Source organism: Onthophagus taurus, chromosome 2 (assembly GCF_036711975.1).
Source record: "Onthophagus taurus isolate NC chromosome 2, IU_Otau_3.0, whole genome shotgun sequence".
In the NCBI taxonomy this organism is placed as follows: Eukaryota; Metazoa; Arthropoda; class Insecta; order Coleoptera; family Scarabaeidae; genus Onthophagus; species Onthophagus taurus.
Window position 1 is genome coordinate 14,299,207 of NC_091967.1, and position 21,581 is coordinate 14,320,787.

General features: G+C 34.9%; 1 protein-coding gene across 3 annotated transcripts in view; it reads right to left on the bottom strand.

The window, feature by feature from the left end:
* LOC111426916 (pou domain motif 3) overlaps positions 1 to 20,457 on the bottom strand; it is a 101,566-nt gene extending 81,109 nt beyond the window's left edge. For all 3 annotated transcript variants that reach the window (XM_023061806.2, XM_023061805.2, XM_023061804.2), the window contains exon 1: positions 19,951 to 20,457. The gene's annotated coding sequence lies outside the window, so the exon portion shown is untranslated. The remainder of the gene's footprint in view (positions 1 to 19,950) is intronic.
* Positions 20,458 to 21,581: the final 1,124 nt, after the last annotated feature.

Sequence of the window (21,581 nt, forward strand, 5' to 3'; positions counted from 1 at the left end):
GTGATAGAAGCTTTCGATTGAAACATAAATCGTTAAATTCCCTCAAAGGGTTCCCCATTATGACCGATTTAGTATAAATTTATTTTGGTCCATTTGGGACTGGAGAATCATGCGCCAGAATGTAGATGAACACGTTATTTGGAAATCTGTATAACACCAATGAGTAAAAATTAACTGATAACTCGAAAAGTGTATTCATCTTAAAATTCTCACAACATTGAACAGTTTTTTTTAAGATTCTTATATATAACCGATAAATTATATACAAAAAATTATTACAAATGAATTGGAAATTGAAATTTTAAACGGAAGAAAGCATTCTTTATGTCGCTGTCATGTTGGCTTAATTGTTCTCTGACAGACGATATATTTAAAACAATTTAAAATGATTTCTCTGTCGAATCCCATTAAGTCTGATACATATTTTCTAGAGGCAGTCGCTCCATATAGGACATTGTGATTCATCGCAAGAAACTGGCTGAATTTAATGTCTCACTGAATTGAATTTTAAATTAAACGATTTCTTTCTAAATACGAATAATAACTTTTTCCGCGCCTCAATGGTATATGTACGTTCTTGCTATTAAAATAGAGATACGATCTCACGTTCGGCTCCGCGCCTTATCGGGTTTAATAACAACGCAATACTAGGATCGCCCTCTCCCGATATACGGTTTAGTATTGACCTATAAAATTATTAATGTCCGTTCGAGCTTAATTTTCTATACGGCATAAAATTTCATTTGGTCTTAGCCTTGTAATAAATTTTCTAGGCTCTGTTCACACCGATCGGTTTTTGTAGGAGAATTGTTCGACGAAGCGAAAAAGGCTGTCTAATTACTAATCATAATTTCTAATTGAATTCTACGGTGTTACCGATTCCCGTAACTGCAAGATTAGAATTTCAATCGTTAACGATGTATTGAATTCGAGAGGTTAATTACATTTACAACATGATGAAAAAAAAGTTAAACTACTTCTTAAGCGTGTACTAAATACCGACAAGTTTTTAACCAAAGTTATAAACATTATGTAAGTGGCAATTTAAAAAAATTATCGGTGTTAATATTTTGTTTATAATTAGGTATATCTAAAAAGATTTCAAGCAAATGAAACGCAAATTAGAATCCATAAACAAAATAAGTTTATCGCCTGTTTGGATCACGGTAGCGGTCGTAGTGACATTATTATGTGTATGTACGTATACATGCGGATTGTATAGGTTGTAATTCAGCTGATACGACGGCGGTAGTTTAATAACTTTTCTTATTAACCTAATTTATTCAAATGACACGCTCGGTTCCGTACGTATATACCGGGTCGCAGCAATTTAGTGTAATCCATATTAAGTAATTTAATCTACGACCGCATGGTAATTGAGAACGTATTAAGAAGTTTTACAGTGAATATTAAACTAATGCCGCATTCTGGACAATAAAGCGCCCGTAACGGCCACAAATTGGACTTTATTTCGATCGTCCGCCATTACTACCGATCGAATTAAGTGTGAGATTTATGTAACATCCGTCCATTTGGCGGCTACCAGAAGACCGATCGAGGAAAATAACTAGAGAAGGAAATCTTGCTCGACTAAAATTAAAATTAATTCTATCTTACTGCATAAAAATACAAAAAAAATGTTTATTTAATTGTATGTAACCACATAATAGACGGTAATACAAGATTTTTTCTAACTATGCAAACAGCTACTAATTTATAGGTACATAATTAATCAATTGCTTATGCGGACGTTTAGAACGTAGAATTATTTTCTTGTTATTGCCTTTAGATATCCCGTTACAAGTTTAATTATACAAGAGTTATTGCAAAAATAATCTTTGATAATCTTCGATGTATTTTCTTTTAATAAATTTCTTAATAGGTCAAAGTTAATTATAATAGATTAGAATTTTCATATAATTTCTGATGTATAAGCTTCAGAATACAATCATTTTCTATTGTGCCATATACAAAACTAACAAACAAATATAAAAATTGTTTATTACAACTTTACAAATGCGGTTAATGTCGGTTGTCGTCAATGTTCACGGTGCCGTAGAAATTATGCGTTCCAGACGCGTCAATCACCATATGTGACATAAATTTGACACGCGCTCTCCGACACCGCAACATTACACCTCTATTGTGCTGGGTAGAGTGCGGACCAAAGTAGCGGACAGCAGCAGAGGCGAGAGGCCCGACGAGCATGTATGTGTGCCGGTCAGTGGCCTCTCAGCAGTCTTAATTGCATTAACATGACCCCACCCACCGATGCATATTAATAAAACACGCTCGACCCGTGATTTATAGACAATGAACTCGAACCGAACGGTTTTCGTCCGCGGCTCTGCCCTCGTTTCTGCCAGTTCGTACCGTTCCCCTCTTCACTTCCAGACGTGGCGTTTATGCGAGAAATTAACGATTTGCGCAAAGCTTTTACGATCCGATTGCAACAGCTTTAGTTCGGTCTTGATACAATACTAATATAATCTATAATGGGAAGAAGTTTTCAGAAAACAGTATCACAAACATTATTTACTTAGAACATACTGTGTATTTTATTTTACTGAATATCCCACGAACAATCTTCTCGAAATAGAAGGAAGCCGAATATATATAATGCAATAAACATTTCTATCCAAATAAATCGTTTGATAATAATGATAATGATTGATATCATAATATAGGATATACACATATAGAAAAATGTTCAGCTTATAATAGCATATAAATCTTATTGGATGAAAATGAGAGATGTACATTATGTATTACGCGTTAAGTTCATTGGATTTCAAGTATATGGCAAAGGTACGTCTGAAATTGTATGGAATTTTACTAAATCCTGCAAACTGCGTCTTTGGAAAAACTTGCAAGGTTCCTCAACGTCAAACGGCATTCTAAATCGGAAAGACGACACAGATTAGGACAAACAATTTCTTCTAGAGACCAAACATTTCCAGGCAATCGCTTATCATTCAGCCGCAACTAATTTCCGTCATCAAATCTAAAGGCATTAGATGCAGCTGCGCATAAGAAGTGTAAGTCAAGCAAGTCACAAAGCAATTGAATTACAAAACAACCTAACTCAATACTTGAGTCACTCAACCTTAAAGCTACTCAACTCCAAAACAAGCCAATCAAACCACAAATTAACCCAACCTAACTCAAGTCCAAAGCAAGTTAATGAAACCGAAAAAAAACAAGCACAAAGTAACCCAACCCTACAGCAATATAAGCACAAAATAATCAAAACGCCACTCCAAAGTAGCTGAACCTCAAATTAATTCAAGCAGAAATTATCCCAACACAACACCAAAGCAACTCAACCTCAAACTAACCCAAGTGCAAAACAAGTTAATGAAATCCCTAAGAAATCAATCACAAAGTAACTCAAACCAATATTAAGGTAACTCAACCCCAAAGTAACTCAAATTCAATGAAAGCAAGCCGATGAAATTTCAAAGCTATTAAAACAAAAAGTAACCCAACTTTAAGGTAATGTACCGGCTGATTACATTATTTTATATATACATCATTTTAAATCGCCAAAATGTTTGCCCAATAAATAATAAAGTTTCAATTTCATTTGACTACATAAAACGAGGATTCCAATAAAATTAGTGAAATAGAATCATGTCCAAGAATTGAAACCAAAAAGGAAGTGCTCCTGAAATTTTGAAGAAACTTTCAGGAGTACGACACCATAAATAGCGAATGCCAAATTTGGATAAATGGAAGAACGAAAGTACATCGACTTACATAAACTGGAGTATTGACGAGAAGTCTTATATTAAGAGTCGCTTTAGCTACAACAGTACACCGAGAGGCAATTTGGAGTATGGATAGGTTTATGGATGGATTTATATTGGTATATTTGAGAATTATGTTTTTCCGCAAAAATTGCATAACATAATTATACAGCCGAGAGAAATGCTTTGTTGCACTGTTAATTACAGTCCAATCCCAATAATTCCATATTATTCCTTTTTGTGAATTAAAATATTTAAGAAATCAATATGTCCTTGTAACTTAACAATAAATTATAAATAGTAGCCAATTATCTTCTAATTACTTTTACTTAGTTTCGCCACATGAAGTGGATACATAAAGTAAAGTAATGCCACAGTTTAAGAATCACTGGATGTACCATCACGTATCTCCTTTTACGAGTCTCCTCCTTCTTAACTGCAACTCGCAGTGGAGTTGGAGCGCTGGCTAATTACCGTGACACGAACTGGCCTAATCCATTAAGGTTCATCAGAGGAAAAAGGAAGATCGCCCGTACACAGCTTTTAATGTTTACACCCAACGAAGTCAACGGTCAGGTAAGGCAAGTCAGAAGAAAACATCATTATTAATCGCGCGCGATGCCCGCTTGTCATCACCGTCGAGGCTAATGTTCCCCTAATGCGTTACGGATGAATTTTAATTGTGATTTACCGACGATGGACTGTGACTTTCCATTTACATTTCTTCAACGTGGCGCTTTGCAGAATCAATGAGAAATTACAGGTCGATAAGAATGGACAAACGATGTGTTAACTTAATAAACTACAGCGTTGTGGGAAAGGATTAAACCGCGCATTGATATTTGTGGTTTTATCTTTATGGCTTGGTAAGTGCGGAAATTGTTTGTATAAAACCGATTGTATCTGATTTATGGGGTACGATCGCGTTATTGAGGGCAAAAGATGTTTAAGATATGCGAAGAAATATGTGCTTATAATTATTGGGGAAGATGTTTGAAAATCGTCAGTAATAGATTAGTGTATAAAGTCGAGAACGTGTAGTGTACCATTTTAACCTCTTCAGTTATCGATTGGCGCATTACGCGTTAATGGTTGTACAGGAAATAGGGAAAAAGTTCGAAGAGTAAAAATAAAAATCGTCAAGAGAACTCCCTCTTTCTCGCACCCGCAGGGCCACGTTTCCGTTTCTTGGATAATAACAGACACGTAAATGGGTATTATACTAACACGAGTGGAAATTATCAAGAATAGAGTGTAATTATCAAATCGATATCGCCGACAGTGTAGAATTGGTCTTGTAGAAAGCGGTTTAAACTGAAGGGAAAAGAAGGGGGCGCGGATAACATACATCGGTGTTATGAAAATTACAATATCTTTTGATAAATTTATTGGCCAGCACAGTGATTGCTATCCCCTTCTGAAGTAGTGTATTATGCGGCCGGTTTAATTATGCACGCCTTTCAGTTTATACATGAGCAAGAGAAATTAACTATTTTAATTCTAAGGAATTCGAAAGCATAATTTCGTATAATTTAGAACAGGAAGTGGATACCTTTTGAGAGTATCGCTTCATTAATTATCTCTGAAGGAAAGTTTACAGCATGAACTATGTTTAAATATGATAACCACATTTTTTTTTCGCGTTGTCAGTTTGAAATGGTTATTGTCAAGACAGTTGCATATTAAGGGACTGGGATCATTTTTCACGCGTAATCACAGCGTCAGATATAAGCGGTATAAACACGGAAAATTACTTCAGATTTAACTTTGCTCACAACAAACCAATCAATTATACCGGCAGCAAAACAAAAATAACCTACCCGTTAGGTAGATTTACGCATATATTAACCGCGCGTTTACAAATGTTTGTTTTTCTGAAACAAATGAGCGGTACAATTGAACTACATTCCACTTTCAAATGGACACTATAGATGTTGGGTTTGTGTTAAAACGATACCATACGTTTCTCTATAGCGCCGCCGATATCTAAATTACATTTACGATTGGTTTAAATTTCCGGGTTATGTTCTGCATTTGAAAACGCTTAACGCATTTGTTGCATAATAGTTTCTCTTACGTCGATTAGTAATCGTGGGCGTTATTATAAATGTAAAATATGATTCAAATGGTGAGTGTTTGATTAAAGTTCCTTTTTATTCGCTAATTTTCATTAATGTTGACATAACATATTGTATATCTTTATAAAATATACTATAAAACATAGTATATTTATAGATTATTTTATAAGTTACAAAGCATTATACCGGGCAATAATCGTTCATTTCTCGTGCGCTAATTTATGGTAAATGGGAGCGTAAATGAATTGCTAATGGCCCGGGCAGGGCGAACAGGATGCATGGACAACGTATATGCGCGTACCGGTTTCTCTAAACGTTTCAGAAACCGCGATCTTACGATCACGTGAGTCCGTAGCGAGCCGGTAATTAGCGTAAATCGGACTACGCCCAGCACCATGGATTCGATGGACATCGCAATTACCGGCCGGTAGAACTTAACCGATCAATTACACGTCGATTTCTAGCTTTTGACGTCCTCGTTGTAGCATACATGACCATCCGCTCCAGTTTTGCAGGCGTTTGAAACTAGATCTAAAGTCGGATACAACTTATTTGGATTTATTAGCAATAGCGGACTTATTAATGATTGCAAAAGAGACTTTAAAAGTATCCGTATAACGATAGGTTACGAATGAAACGTATTTACCTTTTCCGTTCGTGTAAATGCTGTAAAAGTAAATCTCACTGAAATGCGTGTTATGGATCTACTCCGATCTTAAAATCAGAAGTCTGATTTAACACAAGTAAGATTAAAAGTATAGTTTCGCACAACTTTAATTATGTAATTTTATTTTGTTATTATAAATCACGAAGGACTCTCAAAATTTATGGGAAATTCATATTCTGCTCATAAATAATTGACTAATGCGATAAAGCACATTTAATGAATATTAATAAATGGTCTAAGATGCCGGTCGTGTTCGCGACTTAAGAAAAAAACAAGTAGTGACTCTTAATTACGTCGTTTTTCACAATAAAATCGTCAAACTGGTGTAACTAGAAAAAGTAGCGTTAGAACAATATTTCTCAAGAGTTGTTTTCTTATTTTTACATTTTCAAGTCGGAGGAATTTTCCAAAAACAACAACCTTAATTACGTGGAATAGAAATGACCCTAAACGAATCAATTCATATTGATTTATTAATGAAAAATAACATTCCTGAATTATAATGTCATTGTACTGACGTATAAAGCGAAGTTCATTATTTAAATTTAAACAATTACGCCCACTCTGTGCTAGTTTACCAAAATAAAGTCAAGGTTAACTAGAAAATATCTTCGAATTAAATAGTACTATTTTATTAATAACAATAGACACGATACAGAACGTTCCGAAATATAGATATTGTTAAAAATTAACCGGCTACCAACGCAATATTAAACAATTGGTGGCATTAATTTGCATACAGATCCGTTGTGGTCATTTCAAAATGAATTTCATAATCGCTTTCTCAGACAATAGATTAGCGTGTCATTTGTCTCCAATTATTTCACATAAAGTCGCTGTGTTGTCGGCAAGATCGATCTCGTATTGTGCAAACCGAGTAATACTTGTCGCACTAAAAACGGAGACCCAAGACAATACCGTTCGTATAAAACCTTGCGTAAAAAATGTTGCGATCATTGTCTCTTTCCAGGTTGTGTCAAGAATACCTATGATAATGTTTACGATAGAAAACCTATTAGACACACCTACGTGTATAAAATGCTCGTCGAAACTGTTAGATGACCAGGTTTCTTGTTTATTCGAAATCCGGAGTCATATGTTAAAATGGTAATTCTTTTTAACAACTCTTTTTTCATACGTTTCCCTATACATATTCATTCATAAATTTTTACTATGAATATTTTCTCAAAAATAAATAATTTTCTCTAATTAACATTTTATGTTTGTGGTATTATTAGAAAACTTTTAGTGGTATCGAAATAATTAATTTACAGATTAAATAACGACGTTTGTATGACACACTAGAAAGCGAATTCTTAAATTTTTGAGTCAGAACTCTTTGTGTTTATATGGAAATACACGTTATAAATCCGGAGAGAGTGTTCCAGAAACGGCAACAAAGCCAATACGTGTTTAGGAATTCGTTTAAGCAGCTATTGATCAGTTACTTACGTCACCATCTTTGCCATTTATGGCGAAAAAAAATAAACTAGTTATTTTCGAATGATCGGTGGTGAATAAACGCAAATATTAAAACGAGCGCGCGCTTGCGCATTAATTATCGGGAATATCAGGCGATTAATTGAAATTTGCACGGGCCAGTTCTGGTGAATTCTATGCAATTCTGGGACGCACATTAGCATGTCATTGTCAAATTGGAATACGGTCGGCGCGCTCAGTTCGCGAACAAGGTGAGATGAGCTCATCGTAGCGGAATATATTGCAATAACTAGGACCGCCACATCGCAAATTAGACAAATCCATAATTAAGCAGACTGTCAGTGTGAAACTAATGCGCACTAATTATGCGCCGACACCCAGCAACTGTTTAACATTGCGAAAGTACGCCCGTGGCGTCGACAATTTCCGGAAAATTAAAGTACACAATTAGCATTGTTACCAATTACGAACGATCTTTGATCATTATTAAATTTGACGCACATAATTTCATCATTAGCACACATTGAACAGTTTCCACACGCCAGAGTGCGCAATTACTCAACAATATTACACAGAAGGTAGTACATAAGTGCGAACCTCATAATCCGATTCTGTATCTCAAACATATACATCTGCCATACACCTATACAAAGTTACAAAAAGACAGCATAAATTAAATTAATAATATAAAAACTATAATAATAAAGACAGGCATTAAATCTTTATTTTTTTTTAACAAACTTTCTAAAAAATGTTCGAAATCATAAATAATAAAGTTCCTAAAGAATATAGTACCTAATAATAAAAGATTTCACCACTTAAACAAAAAGCCGGGAAAACCGTTAGAATTAATGAGGACTGAACTAAAATAATGGAGGCCTTAATTCATCCAAATGCTTGAGAAGACCATAAATATTTATGCGTCTTGTGCGTTATTTATCGTTCCTCAATCGGCCCAAACAAATGCTAATGTATTTGTTCAACTACTAAAGGTGTAATGCGATTCATAAATATTTATTTTCCTTGAACAACACCAGGATTGTATCCGACTGGTTACGTCATCATCGTTTTCTACGGGCTTAATGTGAAAAAGTTACAGTTGGAAAGGTTACGTCGCGATCGTTTTCACGCCGGGTAGCATTTTCCGATGAGATATTTCCTGTCATACGACTACAAAAAAAATTTATAAGGTTGCTGACGAAACACATCGAATTATTAACATTTTCCATTCGCGCGCGACATGTATCGTTAATGATTTTCAACTTTGTACCTAATAATCCTTATAGCAACCTTGGTTCAACTAACTTTGATTACCAGTTACTATTAGTTTAATAACTTTGTTGATAGGTTTAATTGGACGACAATTACTCGATCTGCTCGATTATATCTCACAGGAAAAAAATCATATAAAAATATTAAGAAGGTATCTTTTTAAATATTTAAGTGTTATCAACTTTGATAAAAATCAAGGAATAAAATTACATTTATTCAATAACAAGTAATTTTTTAATTTTCATTTTATACACATAAAAATTATTCGAAAAATATAAGTTATAGATTAAAATATCTTAATGTGTATAAAAATTAATTTTTGTTTTAGTTTATGTTCAAGAATTAAATTTAGGCATCAAATAGTTTTAGATTATCTTTATCATGGTAAAGTTGGTATTCAATTTAGATATCGACTGCAACGTGAGGTCGATAAAGGCATTGAAATAGAGATTTGTTATATTAAAAGATAAAAGTAGTTTATTATGTAAACTAATACACTTAATTGATGAAACTTAAGAAGATGTAAATCATTTTTAACAATCTTTTTATATTTTTTGATGAGACATGTATTAATTAATTATGTAAATTTTTGTAAATATATTAAATTTGTAATGGACATTTATGTGTAATAACTTTTATCACCTTTAACTTTGATAGGATAGTTTCTTTTTTGTTTTGTGATTGAGGTTTGGTGTTGAATATTTCTATTTTGTAACTAATTCATGATAATAGAAACGATCCCGATGTTTTCTGTGGACGAAGACAAGATGTTCTGACTCGAGCTAAGAATAGAGGTAATTCCCTTAATTTTAGCTGTATTAAGTTTATTTTGAATTTATTGATGAGGGGAGCTTTCTCAACCTAAAAATAGATTCCTTAGTCCAACTCCTAGTGGAAACAGAATAGTTGGTATATATAGAACTAAATTCTATATACAAATTTCCATGTTTAATATTAATAATTCTACTAATAGAAATAGTATCTTTGACACCAAATTCTATCGTCTAACATAATACTTGTTTTGAGTTTAAAATAAAAACATTACATTTGCTGTACTTCATTTTATTCACTTTATATTCACCCTGATTGTCTGAAATTTCGATTAAAAGTGACAGTTCGCGCTGAGACGACTACAAATTTTTAATTGTGTTGCAAATTTTGAATTATAAATGCAAAATGATTTCAATTGCTATGATTTGGATCTGTTTAACTCCCAAGTGGAACCTGTTTGCCATGAATTCATATTTTTTATGCACGAATTAATAACTATTAATTATTATTATTACTAAAACATTGAATAGTGTTGGGAGGAGTACTAATAATTGCGGCAATTACACTTTCGTAAGAACGACTAAATCAATTGTGGCATCTCATGCATAGTGCACCTTGTGGATCAACACATTTCGAACCCTTTGGTCACGTAATGAAATACAACTCTAGTGTTATTAGATCGATAGTATCATTCAGTAATACGTTTGGACGACAGATAAGCTGGAGTACTGTGCCGCATTTTGAGCAACATCCACACAGAAGAGGTGGGGTTATATAAAGTTCTCTTTATCATCACTAATCGATGTAGGATATTCTTTTCAAAGATCTTGACTGAGGTGGGATCTAAACTTCTTGGTCGATACTTGGCTTACTGAATACGATATCAGAGAGACAACATGCTTTTAATCCAAAAACTACACTTTAAACATCACATTTACGATGTTCTGTCGTTTCCTAAAATTTTATATGAATCACTTTCCTCTGCTATATCTTTTTCCAGTTGGATACGCTGGATGTGAATTTGGATGTGAATTGTGGATGGCTTTCCTGTGTATTTGCGATCATTTTATACAATGCATCGCTGTGATGTCGCTGGTGTCGATCAGTGCTGTGGTGTCAACAAAATCTCCCAAATCCATGTCCAATAACAGGAGGATTGAGTTGTGGTTCGAGATCAGTTCGAGAATGGCGTAATCTTTCTTCATATTATGGAAGGAGTTCGTTAATTTGATCGGGTTGAGTGCTTTGTGGCTTCAAGAGAATTTCGTAACTTTTGTATTGACGTTCAAGATCATACGTTGAAATCATGATGGATCATGAAAGAGGACCTAGTATGTCTATCTCCTTTAGTTAACGTTAATTATTATGATATTGTGATTATTGTTTGTTTGTTATATATTTTGATTGATCTAAAACTTTGATTCGTCGTCTCTATGGGTATAGTTTAGCAGCTGTATGAAACCACTAATCGCTTTCTTCACACCGATATAGAAGGAATAAGGAAAGAATGAGTGAATATAGAGGTAATGAATTGGACACGTTAGGAAGTACAATTTAGAATAGGAATTTGCAACAAATTGGGTTGGTTTCTGCTATTAGAGTCCAACGATCATCTTTACAACATGAAAAGCTTACAGATGCCATTATTGTGATCTCTGCTCGGGCACGGTACGTTTTGATACAAGGTTTAGAAATGAATGCGATTTGAAAACGTGATGAAACCGATCCAAAATGCAAATCCGTTAAATAAAACCCGAAAGCTATTATATTCACAAATACATTTAATAATAGTAAATAACAGGTTTTTATAAAATATCAAAGAATGTTGGTTTTCAATTTAATGTTGGTATGGCGTACATCACACTACATTTATTAACCAATTTATATTTATAAACATCGTGAAATGATTACCAAATGTATATCTACATTTTCTTACAATGCAATGTCGCTTCTTTAACTTAAGTATCCCTATTTGAATTTTGCCCAACCTACAAATCAATAACGGTAATTTTATGTAGCACGTGAGCCAAAATATATTTTGCTACATAGTTTGACTAGCAATAGAGTTGTGTACTAGAATTTAAAATAACTTTATTATTATGTATTATGCAAATTTTGCAAATCTCTTCACCCAGAAAAATTAACTTTATCACTCCTTCATCGCCTTGGAAAAAAAATCCGAATTTAATATTTTGGTTTTCAATCTCAACAAAGTAAAAGAGTTAATGAATACAGGAAGAAATTGTAATAAATTTTCTGTCGGGGTCATAATGTCAGTAAACTTTAAAGTAAGAAATGTTTTAACGATTCCGGCTTACATTAGTAATAGTGAAAATATGCAACGTTTTAATAGTCAATTGAAAATCCCCATCAGACACTTTGATGTCTTTATTGTTATCTTTCGTAAACGGTACAATCGACGCGACTGTTTTTAATTTCACCACTACACTACACAAGACATACCAGCTGTGACTAAGACGGTGTTCAATTAAGAGTCTGGACGTGCTATTTCTCATACGTCGCTACCTACGAGACTCGGCTTCTTATAGTAGACGGACACCTTTTACCAACCTATGAGTTCGTAGTGAACAATCGTAAAATCTCAACCTATACCCAGTTAACATACGTCACACCTTAAACATGACTCATAAATGCAAAGTAGCAATTAATCAATCAGAAAACTGTCATTAACATAACAAGAAATTATGCTTTTTTTAATTGTGCTTAAATTTACTTCGATTTCGATTCAGGTGTAGTATCAGGAACGAATGGATTTTCAGCTTCAACATTTTTATAACCACCTCTGTACCATCAGGAACTGCGTTGACCAAGCAAAGTGGAAACCAGTCTTGGATAGTCGGGGAAGGCATTGGCTGTCGTGTCGGTTAGGATTTTTATCTTCACCGTTACCGCCGTGAAATGCCTCTATTTGGAGGAGTCACTTAAGCGCCTGTGGTTACATAATGATTGGACTATTACTTTGCCTTTTTTATGGCGGCTTCTACTAACCGTCTTTCTTCAGATTCAAGGATGCCAACACCCGTGACGTATTTATGTGCAGCTGTCAAGTTTGTCGCCTATGTTGTCTGCAAATATTTTAACGTAAATTGAAATAATGAAGCTAAACGGTACGACTGAAGACTTAAATGTTTTAAATTGTAAATGAGCTTCCTTTGCTAATTAATGGAACTACGATTGTTGTTCGTGTAGGTTCGGATGGGTTGGCCTTTGTTTGAATCGCGCAATTGAACGTGTCTTGTCTTAAATAAGAAATATGTAAGAAGTAATGCAAGACAATTTTATTGAATTTGTATATTCAAAGGAACTATACGAAATTACATATTATTCAAATACTAGTATAACATTGCAGATAAGTAATGTAAACTTGTTTACATCCTATTAACGGAAAAAAGAACAATCATTATGATTGCGTAAAACCGGAAATTAACAAATTAGACTAGTTAACGTGAGTTTACCGAATCATTTAATGAGCTGTTTGTTCATTAATGATGTGCTTATAGTAATTCGAAGCACTGAGGAACGCTTTACGACGTTTCAGGACCGGGGAGTAAAAGGTAAAACGGGCGGAAAGGGAGCAGATGTAAAGTTTCGAACCGTATTATGCAACGTTATTAGCTTTAGTCGTTGCACATTACGTCTAAATGGCGAAACTGACGTTAATTAAGTAATTAATTAGTTCAGCTATCTTTTTAACGCGCGACGACTGCGGGAAACGGGTCGCCAACGGCAGGAATTGTATAACACGCACGAAACCGACCACCGTTTGTTCGTTCGAATCAACAACGACGGAAGGAAATCGGAAACAAAAATTGCGTAATTACGTTTCCTTTTACGGAATTTCTAACGGATATTGAAATTATGTCTGTGGGAACACCACTTAACAGGAAAGTATGCAAACCACTTAACTTTGTCCTATATATAATAGTCATTATATAATCGTTGTTAATATCTCCTATGTGGTGTGTAGAAAAGATATAGTATTTTTGATTGTTTTCTAGTTTATTAGATGTGTAGCGACGATGGATACTCCCATATTGGATGGTTACAGGGGAAGCTATCAACAAATTTTATCCAACAATCATATTGTCAAAGTGCGGTAAACAGTGAATTGTACAGCTATTAAAATTTATAATCAATTGTGGTAGGCAAATTTGCTACCCCCCATTAATAACCCGGCATATTCAATAAATGGATATCTGAATTTTCGTGGCCGTATTTTGCTATAGGTGGGAAGTTTATATAAATAACAGATTAATTGCGAATTGTTCATAAAGTGAACTGTACCTTTACCAAACTTCATATATAATAATTTAACAATTGTAGTTATAGGTACATACCTACCACAACATTGATGACAATAAAATTAAATATGTTAAATAACAATAAAACCGGATAATGTTTCAATCCAAACGAACTAAATGTATAGCTAAGGAATCTACGTCTTTCTAAATAAAATTCAGAATTACTTGCATCTAGATTAAATGATAGACACTGACACAAAAATTACACTTTCCTTCTACCTTGTTTCCTGAACGATTTGTGAAAATGTTGGATGAATGAATTTTTGTTGATATTTAATCTGTCTGTCATTCGGAAAATATTCATTAAAAGCTTCACTGAAACCTTTCAGGTGTTGGTTTCAACTTCTTCAATAAATGTCTGCCCTATTTCAATCTTTTCCTCTTCCAAAAAGTCTTTTATAGTTGGGAAGCTATCATATTCATTGGAGCGAACACAAATTATGAAAAATTCTATCTTTTTCTTGAAAGCAAGAATTTTTTCGGTAGCAGTAAATACATTTACCTATTTGCTCTGAAGTGTTTAATTAAGATTATTGATTTTCGTAAAAATGTCGCTTAAACATGCAATTTTAAGCAGCCAATTTTGATCAAATAATCGATCTTTTAATTTAAAATTATGTTCTAAAAAAGTACTTCGTTCCTTAGTTTAAACAAAACGGGTTAGTATCTTTCCTCGTGACAACCAATTGATTTCAGTATGTACAGAAGAGATATTGAATAAATGATTATTTAGAGGCCGAGATTTTATGAAGTTAATGATTTTGACCACCACATCGAGAGCCTTCTTATAACTGGGGGATAATTTCTTTACAGCAAGTGCAGAACAGGTTTTAGAACAGGTTTTGGCGATATTTTTAATAAGCTGTACAGCCCCATTAATTGTGCCACTTATGGTTTTTGCTCTATCTGTACAGATATCAATGCAGTTGTCTCATGGTATTTCATTGTGTTCAAGAAAAGAATTTAGGAGACTAAATATTTCTAGTCCAGGTATGTGTTGGTAGAGATTTGCATAACAGAAGATCCTCGGATAGTGCGTTTTCATGCTGGTGTCTAACAATAACAATTCATATTGCGAGTCCAGCTACATCGGTAGATTCGTCCATTTGTAATGCAAATTTGCATGATTTCAGGCGAAAAGTAAGTTCATTCTTTATATTGGTTGCTAAATTTCTGATGCGCTGAGCTATCGTGTCATTCGATAGTGGGATCTTACCTATTTCTTCTGCTGATTTTTCATCTGACATACATTTTACCATCTCCATATCCCAAGGTTTTATTAGATTTTCTGCAATTGAGTAGGCTTCACCGTGTTGGGCTATTTGATAACTGACCAAGTAAGAAGCCTCAGTTGCTTTTTCATTAACAGTTAATTACTTTGCAAAATGTACTTACTTTATTTTGTGAGTTGCTCTATTCTGTCAATTTTATCAAACTCTCATCCAAATTTGAAAATTTTGGTAGACATAATCTTTAAGCTCCTGTTTCTTTTAATGATTCGGCTAAGAATTGATCGTAGCACATCAAAATCTCTTTAATTTACATCTACACCCTCCTTCACTTATAGAGTTTTCTTCAGCAAAAACGGTCGGATTAGCGCTATTTTATTGGAATAGTTTTCAATGGAGCATTTAATATTGCGCAATCAGTAATGATAATGAATATGTAGGGAAAAAATGTATTAGATCTCATGAACTCATTTTCATTCACGAAATGTATAAAAAGAAGAACCTTTCATAGTGGAGTACAAAAATATTGCAAAACGATGAGACGGAATTCCCGACGGTAAAGCAGAGGTGGTGTGCGAGGTCGATCGTTGCAATCCCGAGAGCGACATCAAGGAGGAGGCCGAGAGACCCACTTTGGAAGTCAGCTGAGCGAGTACGGCCGGTTCACACAGGGCGAAAACGGGAGCAAAATAAAAAGAGATAAGCGCCGCCGCCGCGACGTCGGCGACCGTGCGAGCCGCATCTCCGCAGACGACCTTGACGTCTGCGACGCCTCCTTTCACGGCGTCGCGCTCCCCTTTACCACCCCTTCGCCGCCCCTATCCTACTACGATCCGGTGAATCGAGGAAAGTGAGAGCTGCTTTCGCGCGCAGGACCGCATTCAGATTTATTAGATTTTTTTTAAAACTAATCCTTTACTACTGATTTAAGTTAAAAAGGTGGTAATGAAAATTGCTAATGCGGTGAAGACCGGATATAACGAGCATCCAAGGGAGCAGAAGAATCGGTCGTTATAATTAAGGTTGCTAAATATGTAATCTAAACTTAGTAAAAGGTTAGAGTGGATACAGTTCTACAGTTTATGCATGATTTTACCTTTGCTTGTTATAGGCGATAAAAACATATAAAATTAGTGCGTTATAGCCGATTCTCGTTATAACCGATATTTTTAACATTGTAAAGATAGGATTTTTGACGGGGCCTGAAGGCATGCTCGTTATATAGCGTGTTCGTTATAACCGTGATAATTAACAGAACATAAAAGTAATGTTTTACTTTAATTTCGTTTAGGTGTCACTTTTTTTTAAATGATCCAGTTAATTAAATGTTACATATAAAGTGTTGTTGATATAAAATCTGTAGTAGTGGTGTTTAAATCCGGTCCTGAACGTTGAATCAGGGAGGCACGGAGGCGTTTGTGGCAAGCAGCGGTAGCAGAAGCAGAGTAGTAGGCAGGCACACCGAAGCCGAACGAGCACGTGCACGCGCTCCGGTTGTTGTTGACACGCACCGGCGACCACGTGGCCACGCGAATAGCCGTGCGCCCCGCCAGCCCTCCGAAAATCTAGCGCGCTATGAATGAATTAATTCATAGAGAGAGCGCCATGCGATTGTGTCGACGAGGTTGTTTGTATTTCGGTCCGGATTGAAATATTTGATTTTAGTTTATTGGAGGGCGGACCGCATCACCGAAATCCACAGTTTATAAACTGTATGAAACACGTTGATTTTGATACCCGCAAAACTACCATTATACAATTAAATTCACGCTTAACCGTTTATTTATTAATTAACCCTCCAATTTTTACTTATTTTTATTTAAAATCTGTTTTATAATAATTACCTCCGCGCATTATAATTAAGTTTTCGAAATTGTAATCATTAAGACATTAATATTGAACGGACGGGGTCAACTTAGTGCATAAACAAATTTAATATAATTATGCGAAACGTTTATGTAATAATTATTAATTACATTAAGTGGCTTTAGGAAGGAAATATGAAAAAAACGAGTAAATGGTTTTTGTAATTTTGTCGGGTAGTGGCCGTTCCTCTTGAGTAACTCCACGATTAAGCAACCATCTTGTTAGAAATCATGAAAAAGTATATCTATTAATGTTATTAATGACCGACTCGTCGTGTGCGGACTACTTTTTATCGCAATTTGCTCAGACAAAGAAATTAATTAGATTCAATTTCGAATTTCACACCGCTAGGCACGCCACCGGTACTATATCTCTTACTCATCTTACCGTCATTTTTTATACGCGCAAGAGGTTTCTAAATAGTGTTAATGATAATTATATCGCCTTCTCTAGCCAGATTTCACTTCATTACAATTATATACAGATTAGAGAGCGTAATTACTTTTTTTAATTTAATTTATATCACGAATTTTAATTGAATCGTTTATTTAAGTCATAGCTGAAAAGAAATTTTTAGATTATATAACATTCATTAGGGTATATTTTAACATTTTTAATTGGATTATATTAAATAATTTGATGATTATTACACATTCAATTTGGACCTATCAATGTAATATATTTTGATGTCGGCTTCATGAAAGACCGTTGACGTTACGCGATGTTCTAATAACACTGCCAATAAACGGATGTACCCATTACCGACAATTAATTTTCTCCCTACTTGAAATGTTCTCATTCGTTTTCCGCACCGCTAGCAATATTTTAACCGAGCCACGATAACTGCATCCTGTTCCGATGTTGTAATTTCAGCTGAGGGCAGCGCTCGACCGGACAAAAACTTATAATTAGGATTGATAAATCTGTGCTAATTAGGGGCATTCGAAGAAGTCTCTGAGCTAATTATTTATGCATCGGTCAGGTTCGGTGAGCATTATCGTTTGATTTATATGGACGATTATTGACGCAATTAGACGTGGTGTGGGCGGGAATACCGGGAAAACTCGATACAATTATATGGTCTAGCTATGTGGTGAAAATCGACGAGTGTGAGAGAAAGAAAGAGAGAGGGAAGCAGATCGCCTGGGGGATTATAGAGTTGCCTTCGTGGAAGAATCGAGGAAACCTCGCTTAAAATGTAAACACATGTGCGAGCGAACTCGGCTCCTAGCACGCCCATAAAACATTTAATTATGCCTGTTAATGTGACGGGAGAAATGATTCAACCGAGTTATAAATACACCTAGCCATGTAGCACGTCCCTTTCTTTTCTCCAACGCAGTCTCTAACCGACCAGTTTTACTGTAGAAATTTTACACATTCTAAAATATATAACCGATTATAACTCATACAAGAAACTACATCATAATAATAAATCAAATGTAATAATTGCTGTTACATTAACGGCAGTTAAACTTTTTAAATATTTATCACCATAATAATTAGTCATCAATGACAGTATTTATTAAAATATATATTTAATCTAGCATTTTAACGCACAACAATTGATAATAGAATTATTATTGTGCATATTTGTTGATTAAATTTTATTTCAAATTTTAATCATTTCAAAAATTTATTATCATTTATGTTCTTCAAGATACCATCGATAAAAACATATTGCAATAAATATTAATACTTCTAATTTTTATGATAATTAATTAACTCAAAAACTTGCTAATAATTACTACAACAAAGTCAAATAAACGATCAATTTGGTGTAATTTCGCAATTATTAAATATTATCTTGCATTTTGTTTTATTTATGGACAACAATTAAATTTCAATTATACAACGATTATATATATTATTTTAATGAATCGGTTATTTTAAGCAATAACATTAAATCTTAACATCAATAATAAGATACCAAGAAAGTAATAATTATTTTCATTAACAAACAACAAAATAAGTCCAAAGTTACACAATATATATTCATTCTTGTTACGTTAAGAAAATTGCGAAGCTTTGGGACCATTTCGTTGTGTGTTTTAACTAAACGCAATCCGAAAATAGAAATACAATTGAGAGCTCGTGTCAAAATCTGTATTTACGGCTAGAAACCTATTTATCAGTAATAAACCGGCTAAATTACTTACGAAGATTTAACACGAGTAAATTATGTATTGTAACAAGAACAAACATAATAAAACTGTTAAATGAAAACTTGTAAATCATCTTTGATTTTGAACAAGATAGAAATTTGGCGGGAAAAGTTGTTATGTGTATAATAATGTTAACATTCAAATTTGCGCGATTCAATTTAATCTTTATTCCAATTAACAATTTTGTATGATCTAAGAATCAAATTAAGATTTATTTAAAACCGCTTATATAAGCCCTGAAGATGACTAATATGTAGCCGAAACCAGTAAGAAACTTCATTTTGCAAAAACACAAATTGTAGTTTCTTTGATTTCTGAGTTCTCGTTGATTTGAAATTTTAGTTTTGTACTTTTCTTAATTATCTAAGAAGGTTTACAATTTAAATCTTACCTGAAGCCGATGTACTCGAAAGATTTTCCTCCTCGTACGGATCTGAAGCCGTCTTGATGGGTGTTGAAGTGAACGTTCAGCAAAGAAAATATGAAGTAGATAGATAAAAGTCCTCGCCCCCACAGTTCACGTTTAAAAGTCGTAAATAATGAACAAAACTCGCGTCAAAAACATCCTTTAATCACAACCGCACCGGACGCCCAAAAGGTAGTTGTAGCAGTAACATCGACAGTTCGTAACTATTTGAGTTTGTAAGTGTTGTGTAGTAGAGAGCGCACGTAAAGTCCGGTACGAAGTTGTAGCCGATTCCGAAATGAACGGAATTAATAAAAAACGTGTCGTGTATCGTACACCGTGTGGTTAACTACGGTGGAATCCCGCGGTAAATCAATCGAACGCTTCAAGTAGGTAGAGAGAGGCGTGCGTCTTGGGCACCATGTGTCATCGGGTACCGTGGAGTCGGCGAGCGAGAACCTGTTAACAAGTGGAGTCGCAGCGCCGCTACTGGCGAACGGCGAGTGGCAGCGCGTCGGATACGAGAACCTACCCCTACCAACCCCGCCGTCGCCCCACCGCGGGCCCCGCGTTCCTCCTGCCTCTCCTGCGGGAGAGGAGAGAACCGGCCGCCGCTTCGGCCGGCCACGCATGAGCAAAGATTGTAATTAGATTCGTAATGTCCAGTTCGTTATTCTGGAGGTGGCCGGGGGTGGGCTGGCGAGGCGGTGGCGGTAACGGGGCGGGAAGAGGTGGACGGGGGGCCCAGGGCGCGCTTGCACACACACGCCCGCTGTGCCCCCCTCGACAGAGACCGACGATCGCGCAACTGTTCCGAACTTCGCGGCGAGCTTCTCCGCCTGGACAAGGTGGGCCTGGATGGGATGGAATGGGATGTGATGGCCGGCTGGGGTGATCGAAGCTATTACGGGGGTCGAAGGGGTTTCCCGTTTGATGTGCTACGATGGAACCCTTTAGTTTTTGACGAATTGGATTTTTGAATTTGTTTTACTAATACAATAATTATAAGACACCAGAATAAAAAACCAAATAATAGTAATATTCTACATGAAACGTCGACATTCCTTTTGAAATACTTCAAATTTTTATACATACCTACCGTATTTTCTCGAATCTAATCCGCACCCTTTTTACAAATTTTGTATGCTCTAAAATCAAATGCGGATTACAATCGGATGTGGATTACATTGGAAAACCAACTTTTTTTACCATCATTGCATTTTTAAAATCGGGGTGCGGATTAGATTCGAGTGCGGATAAGATTCGAGAAAATACGGTATTTCTTAAACATTTTTGACATTATCTTACGAAGTTCTTTTGCAAAAGCAAGCTACTGCTTCAGATATAGGGTTTTTGAAATAAACTTCTTTAATGACTTATTACAAAAAGATAGTAAAAATATGAACACCAAATATAGCGAAACTTAACACGAACACTTTTTGAATTAAAATTTAAACAAAACAAAGTACAGTGTAAGAAATATGAAAAATTACCAAGTACTGCTCATTCAGGGTTTTGTAAATCCTCTCCGGATTTTAATAGATTTATGTACAGAACAGAAAATATGTTCTTATGGCCGGTATGCAATACGGAGGCAATCCCAAAAGAATGAGTAC